The sequence below is a fragment of the Aulostomus chinensis genome, chromosome 1, assembly GCF_037954235.1.
Source record: "Aulostomus chinensis isolate RoL2024-O1b breed Wild chromosome 1, RoL_Achi_v1.0, whole genome shotgun sequence".
Taxonomy (NCBI): domain Eukaryota; kingdom Metazoa; phylum Chordata; class Actinopteri; order Syngnathiformes; family Aulostomidae; genus Aulostomus; species Aulostomus chinensis.
Window position 1 is genome coordinate 15,463,251 of NC_141320.1, and position 9,195 is coordinate 15,472,445.

The 9,195-nt window shown below is 45.7% G+C and overlaps 1 non-coding gene across 1 annotated transcript; it reads right to left on the reverse strand.

Annotated features, from left to right (window-relative positions):
* Positions 1-1,875: 1,875 nt before the first annotated feature.
* On the reverse strand, positions 1,876-1,948 carry trnar-ucg (transfer RNA arginine (anticodon UCG)). The gene has a single exon. It is a non-coding gene; the product is annotated as a tRNA-Arg (tRNA).
* Between the last annotated feature and the right edge of the window lie 7,247 nt (positions 1,949-9,195).

Below are 9,195 nucleotides of genomic sequence, written 5' to 3' on the forward strand. Positions count from 1 at the left end.
CAGTTTTGACCCACGTCTTCAATCAGCTGTCAAATAAACTAAAACAATTTTCTATCATGGTTCAGGTTAACAAAATCCTCATCAACTTCTCTGGTCCAATCACATTTATGTTGGCACACAGAGAACAGATCTAGAGTCAGAGCTGAGACTTCAGTCTAAGCACCTTAAGATGGAGGAGAAGAAGCCCTGATTTCTGGGTCTCACAGTCTTTTTACTCTCTTGGCTCCACCCACACAGGGCAGGAGAACATCCTCATAGAGAGTCAGTGTTTTTCCATGTTTAACCAAATCAGCTCTCAGTGGTTAAGAACAGGTGAGTTAGTGAGTGTGGTTCGTTCTAATCTGATGTCCAAGCTGCAGGAAACAGCAAAGCCAAACAGTACAGAAGCCTTTCAGCATTCATGCAGACTGGAAAGAGGCTGAAATGCTCCCTGCTTCTGGAAGGAGCAGAGATGGAGCCAGAAAAAACACAGAATTTACCCAGACTCTGATTTGAACTAGCAAGAGACTCAAGCTGGTCATGAAGTATGATTGGCTGCCTCTTCGTGATGTCATTCACACACTTGTATAATCAGGATGTGAGCTGAGGGGTGGAGATCAATGAGTCCTGGAGACGTTCAATAATGTCCACAACTTTGGCACCAGGAAGACAGCAGGTGATGGCACCTGGGAGTTCAACAGACCTGATGATTGAACCACCAATCACAAGGATTTCAGCCTCCATTGTAAACAGAGAGTTTAGATGAGAGAGAACCTGCTGTCAGCCTCACCAGTCAGGGCAGTGGTAGAGGCAGCAGAGTTGAATGAAGCAGGATCACCTGGCAGGTCTCAGCTGGAGGTGATGACATCACTGGCCTCAGTCCTAACCAGTGCTCTGCCTAACAACACGGACGATGGTGAGAAACCAGTAGAAGCACTCTGAGAGTTGGAGACAGCAGGAGGAGAGAGACCACGACAGAGTCACCCATGGGAAACTGTTGGATCCACTCAGGACAAACTGGACAGACACAGATCAAAGACAGAATTGATGATGATGTCATCAGGGGGCTTTGATGGTGTCTTTATTTGTACCCAGAATTCTGTCTTTGATCTCAGGAGGACATGAAAGAAACACAACTGAGGAAAGAAGAGGCGAACATTCAGCTTCATTAGAAACACTTGAACTGTTGAACAGTAGAATTTGTTTGAAACAGTTTACAACACTGAGTGACAGGATTGAAGAGGGAAGAGTTTTCTACTTTAAATTTAATTCTAACTTTGAACTGGGGATGAACATTTTTAGTCGTTCATATTCTAACATACAGAGGAAGTCATGTCATTCCCTTTTTTAAAAAAGAAAAACATGTGAAGCTCCTCCCCCCAGCTCCAGATGGACAGACAGACATGAGAGTGGCCAGGAAGCAAAGAAGTGTTGTGCTCCTCTCCAGTGCTCTGGTGTTGTTGTGCTCTTCTCAGCTCCATCATGAAGACCTGCTGGCACTGGGCGCTGGTGGAAGTTTGCAGCTCTCACTGGAAAGTCCTGAGGCTCCTCCCACTCTGAAGCAGGCAGTTGCTCCCAGCCAGCCCACACTTTCACTCTCTGGTGTAGGAGTGAAGAACAAAATCATAATCAAGAACCATCACTCTTTCATTGGGGCTCCTTTCTCCTTGTTCTGATACAGAAACTCAACAGCTTCTATCATTGATTTGACAGGAAATGTTGATGACACACTGGGATTTTTGTTCTCCTGCTGTCACTGTCAAGTGCAGCTTAACATGAGAGGTAGCAGGATCATTCATGTGTTCATGTTTCCAGCAGACAAGGAGGGAACCTGGGAGGACTTCAGTGACTTTGATCAGTGGTTCTCACTTCATCTTCTCAGTATAAAGTTTAAAGTGAGCTGGCCAGGAGTTGAACCTAGAATCTTCTGATCCGAAGTCAGACGCGTTGTCCATTGCGCCACCAGCCCTACAGAGGGGAGGTGCTTATACAAAAAGAGTCAACACCTTCATTTGTATGTCAGAAAATTTCAATGATATGGTGGCATTTTCTGTTTTTGTGCTGTCTGATTGTCTAAATATCAGGTTTAGATCATCAAATTAACACTGGAACAAAACATAATAAACATTAATTATTTAACATTCAAAAAAAAAAAGAAAGAGAACCTGCATCATCCCAGCCATGAAGACCTCAACATGGTTGAAGAGAAAGTCTTGGGTTGGATTCTTGTGTTTTGCAGCATCCTTGATGAGTCTGCATAGAAACATTGGTGTTGTGGACCCACATCCACCAGGAGTGGAGCTCAACCAAGAAGAGCAAGAGGAGAATGTTTGTGGAGGAGCTGGGAAGTTCCCTGGTCAAGCCACACACTGAGGGAAGGGAACGGACGCCCCGAGACCCAGACGCTGCAGCCTTGCTCAGACAGCTGCAGAGCTCAGCAGCACTCCATCCATGCCATCAGCAACACAGAGAGCATCCACACCAGCGTCCTCCTCAGCAGCCCTGCCTCAACACCAACCAGAACAGCCACAGCCACAACCCCCTCAGGACCTGGATTCTTTCTAAATACTTTTTAAAGGCGTGTTCTGTCCAGGTAGAAGACATGATTTGTTTCTTTGGATGAAATAAAAATGGATGAAAACGTCCAGAACATCCCTCCCAAATCTGATTTCTTCAATTGAAAGAACTCTAACATTTCTAGATTCATTCCCTCCAGTAAGGTCTTATTTCCAGCTCTGCTCTCCCTCCACTACTGTTCAGTGTAGTATTTATTTTACTGACTACTTCATTGACAGGTGGTAAAACTTTCTGGTGTTTCCTGAACTTAACTGAGTGCTGCTCAGTAAAGTTGCCATGACTTGAGATTCTCTTCCTGCTGGGTCCATTTCAACATTCTTATCCTTCCTATCACTGGAGATAAAGTATCAGTCAGGGCTGTACTTGATTAGTACTGCATATAGTACACATCAGTCACTGCCATTACACAGTGGAATGGTAGTTGAAGTACTGTTTACCAGCAAGCTGAAAACTGTTGTGGTCTTTGACAATTCTCTTGTTTCTGAATGAAAATCCTGTGAAGGAGAATCATGGAGACATCCTAAAAATGGCTGAGGTCTCTGAGCTGCAGCAGGTCTGAGCTGCTTTTGATGCCCAGATGATGAGGAGGCAGTGAATGGTGGGTTTGGTGGAGCTGGAAAAAGGCTGCAGGTGGTGAGGGGTCTGCTGGTGTCAGGACTTCCTCTCCAGGTCTGAGGGCTTCTCCCTGCAGTTCCCACAAACACCACAACAGTCCTGGAACCCCTGTGGAGGACCATGATGACCCCGATGCACCATCAGGCCATCAAAAACCAGTCCTGATGGTCAAAAAGGTCCCTCCACTCATCCAGGCTCAACTCTAGAAGAAGCTTCTGGAACAGATGAGCAAACACACTCAAATATAAATCCTGATGTAAACACACTGGCAAACCAACGTTTACCACAATGTTGATTTTTACAATTTCCTTCAATGTTTGAAAACCATCAAAGTGGACAGAAGCCCAGATGGTCCAAACCTGTTTCCTGTCTCCTGCCATTGTGGAGAGCCTCTGTTCTGTCCTGCTGCTGTCCAGTTATCTCTCCTGAGCTCCTCTGCTGGTTCCACCTTGAAGAGGGTCTGAGCTAGAACTGAACCTTGGGAAACTTCAACCTTTGATCTCAGAGTTTTGTGTTTGATCTAAAAATTCAGTGAATTTTGGGTTTGTGTGGAGCTGAAAAAATGCTGCAGGTGTTGAGAGGTCTGCTGGTGTCCAGGACCCGAGTCGTTGGGTTGGGTTTGTGTTTGTGTTTGATCTTAGAATTCTTTCTTTGATCTCTCCTTGATTTCTCAATGATTTCTCTGTGGACTCCAATTGTCTTTGATCTCAGAGTTCTGTGTTTGATCTTAGAATTCTTTCTTTGATCTCTCCTTGATTTCTCAATGATTTCTTTGTGGACTCCAATTGTCTTTCATCTCTCAGTGAGACAAAGACATAGCAGCTCCAACCTCAGCCTCCAGGAGGCCCTGATCCTCTAGTGGTCAGTCCTCTGTGTTGTGGCTGCAGCAACCCTGGTTTGAATCAGGGTCCCAGCAGCAACATTCCTACTGACTAGTGTTTGTTGTTCAACTGGACAGTTTGTCTGGTGAAGCTCTCTCAGACACTCCTTTCTTCATCCTCCCTTCAGGCTCAGCAGCATCAGAGTCAATGTGTCTGACTAGGATCAGAACCCTCAACCTGGAGGCTGTGGTGCAATGAGAACACATCTGACAACCAATCAGAGGAGGGTCTGTTTGACCCCTGAAAACTCCATGAAAGCCTGAGAGGAACTTGTTCTTCATCTCCAAATTCCCTCCCTGCACGTTGTCTCTGCAGAAATCATTCAAGTCCAAGTTGAACCTTAGACTAAAAGCTCCCAGTAGGTGATGCAGGCTTCACCTCACTCCTGGTTCTGGAACCTCACCAGTTCTTGCTCTCTCACCACTTGGATCTCATGTTCCTGACATCTCTGAGCTTGTTTCCTATCCACCTGTCTCATGTTGATGAGGTCATCCAGCCTGATGATCTCTAGGTTCTCCTTTGAGTGGTTCCCTCTGGGAGAGTTCTCTCTCTGTAACTTGTGTGTGTGTTTGCTCGTATCCTGTTTCTCCTTGACAGCACTTTAGTGTTTTTACCACTGGTGTCTCATCTGTGGTTCACCTTTTATTTGACTTCTTTGTCAAAGATGATGGTGTTTGTGGTCATCCATCAATCATGTGATGGCTCATGTGACTGTGAGTCTGATGAAGAGCTTGTAGCGTCTCTCACTCTGATCACTTCAGGCTATTGAAGCTACTCAGGTGTAGCCTGACTAGCTCAGTCGGTAGAGCATGAGACTCTTAATCAGGAGGAGTCCAGGCCTGAATCGGTGAAAACCAACGTAACCGGCTCACGTTCTCAGCTGGATTCTCCCATCGATGTACGACGCCTCTCCAACGAACTGGTGGGAGGACGGCCTCCAAAGCCTCCACCTCGTCGACCGTGGCTCCCGCTGAGATTCGCTCGATGAAGAAGGGAAGCGCGTTGATGGGCTACCCTCTGGTCTCAGGCTGCTGGCTGCCTGGACTAAGCTGCTCTTCTCCGACACAAAGGTGGCTTCTCTCTCTTCAAGGCTCACAGGAGGTCAAGAGTGTAGCGACCGTGAGCCGAGATCGATGATGAATTACAAAAATAGAAAATCCCCCCAAAAAATTAGTGGAATAGAAAAGAAAAGGGGGGGAGCCGGACCAGCTGCTCTAGGAGCTCACACACAAAGGGCAGAAACAAGAAGCACTGAAGAGAGCGCCAGCAGTGGATGGTGCCACCACTGTTACAGTAAACTGGTCCACCTCAGAGCAGTGACCTTGACCTGTGAGGGGTTGTTGGCCAATCAGGACACTTTGCTGTCTTCAGTCCTTCTCAGATATCAACAAATGAAGCTGGTTGAACAGACAGCAATCATCATCACTCAGAGACATCACCTGGAGAGGAAGACTGCTCAGAGTTCTGACAATGACAGTGAAGAGGCAAGGAGAGCTGGACAACCACAGACAGTGAAACATTCGGAACATCATGTTGATACACGCGCGTGTGTGTGTGTGTGTGTGTGTGTGTGTGTGTGTGTGTGTGTGTGTGTGTGTGTGTGTGTGTGAGCAACAACTTAACACAGGAGAGGAAACCATAACACTGATCATTGAATGTACAGCCACACTTCAACTCAATGAATGCTCTGCACAGAAGAATCCAGCTTCATTCCTGGATCAACAAGTCTTCTTCCAGCGAGTCAAACTCAATAAAAAAGCAAACAAATCCAAGCAAAGGACAAGGAACTCCAGCATTTTCCCTCCCTGATGACATCCACTCAGTTTTTAAACGTGAATGTGGAGCAGACGGTGCAGTTTGGCTGCAGGTCTTGGACAAGGCTCTGAGATGCTGGCTGCTCAACAAGAGAGAAGGGCTGGAGACCAGGAACTAGAAAGCTGAGGACTGCACTGTCCACACTCCTCTGAGACCTGCTTCCTTTCTTCAAGCGTCATCAAGACGTCCCAGCCTCAGATTTTCTGATTGGAGACAATGATGACCACAAGTACAAGGAATAAAAGACAAGACAAAACAAACGCAAAATCCATCCAAATCCATTGATTGATTGATTGATGCTGCAGTTCTAATGTGGAGTTTCAAACTTGGACAACAGTTGCCGTAAAACACAGAAGAAGAAGAAGAGTGATTTTCTTTTCTACAGAACTTAGATTTTAAAAAAAATTGAAAAGTGAAAAACATGAAAAATGGCAAATGCTGTTTTTGTTGATTGCCTTCAATCAATCTATTTAAACTGTATTGTTGCTCTTTCCTTTAGAGAGACAGTAAATGACTAATTAGTGGCCCGGGCGTTTAAAAGAGACCAGGCGTCGATTGGTAACAGGCTTTTATTTTGGCACTGGCCAGCACTGGGCCACTATTATTATTTTTTTAGCAATAGGTATACAAGGTATAACAATATACTGTAGTACTTTAAAGAACAGTAGTGCAAATATCAAGATTGTCCAGAGAACACTTTACACAAGAACACTTTATTAGTAAGAAAAGGGCGTGACAACTTGAGGCCCGTATCCTTCCACTTCCACGACAGTCTCATGAGGCCAAAATAGCAGATCTACACATTCACAACGATGCGTTACCACCTTGAAGATCTTTTTTTTTCTTTTTTTGCATGGAACCGTGAGCTTGAAGATTTGCTGTCTGCGGTGCACTGACATCATGAGACATAAATTACTGGGAAGTTAAAATAAATTGCAAAATCTTACATGAAACCAAGTTAAGATAACATTAATCTCAAATAACGGCCCCCAGGCGTTTAAACGAACCTGGCGTTTATTTGAGACAGGCGTCTACTTTACAAAATGAGGTCGGACCCTCGGCCATCAAATGAGACCCGGCGGCACTTTGACACCAGGCTGTTCATTGGTCAGTTAGGGTTGATGAAGGTTGATAACATCCACTCCAAATAGTCAAACACAGGGGTGAGGATACAAGCAGAGCCTCTACATGGAAGCAAAAGCACTGACAACTTTAAAACTGTACAGTGAGTTAAGAAAAATACTCTCTTTAAACCTTTTTATGAACTGTCCTCATAAACTTGTCTTTTAATAAACTTTCTATTCTTCTGTTAACTTTAAGTTCACTGTTAAGTAACTGGATGGATGACAACAACAGAAATGCCTGTTCTGAGTTGAGTCATTTGGAGGTTGATCTCATGGGAGATAAAACTGCAGGCTCACTGCTGCAGAAGCTTGCTTTTTCCTTTGTTTGGTGACGCATTTCCTTTGTTTGGCAGGAGGCAGGGTGAAGGGAAGTAGACCCAAATGAAGAGGAGGGGAAGGAGGGTGAACAAAAGAGGTTTGTGAAAGAGACTGGAGACTGGAGGCTGGAGACTGGAGAGACTGGAGGCTTAAGACGAGAGACTGGAGACTGGAGACTTGGCTTAAGATGAGAGACTGGAGGTGAGAGACCAGGGAAACCTGGAGGCTTGAGACGAGCAGCTCGTGACTGGAGACTTGTGGCTCGTGATTGGTGGCTGTCACAATGCTTGACGTAGACTTCGACATCACAACACAGCAGTACAATAAACACCACCACACTAACGACTCCATCGGTCCTTCAAAAAGAAGAACATTAACAACAGAGAACAGCTCTGTGGTAGTTTTCAACACTTGGCAACTAAACAAGAGGCAGAATCATCTTAAAATACATAAGAAGGTCCTCAGTAGAGCCAGAGCCGCCTCAGTAAACACAGAAACTGCTGCTAAACCAGATATTTCTTTAGACCAGTTTTATCAAATTAACAGTCCAGAACTTCATTCAATGATGACCTCATCAAAACCTTCATCCTGTCTCTTAGATTATTTCCTACTAGGCTGCCTAAGGAAGTCTTCCCTCAGTGAGCACCTCTTTATTCAATCTGATTCCTCTGTCTGTAGTAACAGGATATGAACCACAGTCCTTGAAGGGAGCTGTCATTAAACCACTGCTTCAGAGGCCTCCTCTAGACCCTGAGGTTCTAGCCAACTATGGACTGATAGCTAACCTCCCCTCCTCTCTAAAATCCTGGAGAAAGCAGCTGTGTTGCAGCAGGTATCTGGAGGGTGGGGGGCTGTTCGTTCCTCCGAGTTGAAGCTCCTGGGCCCGGTGCTCTCTACATACAGAACCTGCCTTGCTGGCCAGGAGCCTCTCTTCCTCCTCATCCATTGTCTCTTTGAAGTTCAGCAGCCAACATCTCTTCCTCCCACCTCCCTTACACACATGCACACACGAACCCACACCACCAACTGTACTGATGATCACATCACATTGTTCTGAGTTCAATTTTGGTTTATTGTTGCATTTTTTTCTTCATGAAATAATTTCATTATTTGGCCTGCAACCTGAGCTGCCCAGTGGTGCAGTGGTCAGCACTGTTGCCTCACAGAAAGAAGGTTCCGGATTCGAGTCCCAGCTCAAGTGCCGGATCTTTCTGTGTGAGTCTGCATGTTCTCTCTGTTCCTGTGTGGGTTCTCTCTGGTACTCCAGCTTCCTCCCACAGTCCAAAGACATCAAGAGGGGACGAGGCTGATTGATACTCTAAATTGACTGTAGGTGTGACTGTGAGAGTGAATGGTTGTCTGTCTCTATGTGTTGGCCCTGTGACGAACTGGCGACCTGTCCAGGGTGAACCCACCTCTTGCCCATAGACGCTGGGATAAGCTCCACCCCCCCTTCCCTTAACAGGAAGCAGAAGACAATGGCTGGATGGCTGGATGGGCCTTCAACCTGCGTCTCGCTCTCTTGTCACGCTTCAAAGCCACAGCATGGCAAGGTGGTTTCTCCCCAGTATGGGTTCTCATGTGTGTTTTAAGATGTCCCTTCAATGAGAATCTTTTTCCACACACTGAGCAGGGAAATGGTTTCTCCCCAGTGTGTCTTCTCATGTGTGATTCTAAATTTGCCTTCACTGGGAATCTTCTGCCACAAACTGAGCAAAGGAATGGTTTCTCCCCAGTGTGTGTTCTCATGTGTATTTTCAGATATCCCTTTTCTGCAAATCTTCCGCCACAAACTGAGCAGGGAAACAGTTTCTCTCCAGTGTGCGTTCTCATGTGCTTTCTCAGACATCCCTTTTCTGAAAACCTTCTGCCACAAGCTGAGCAGA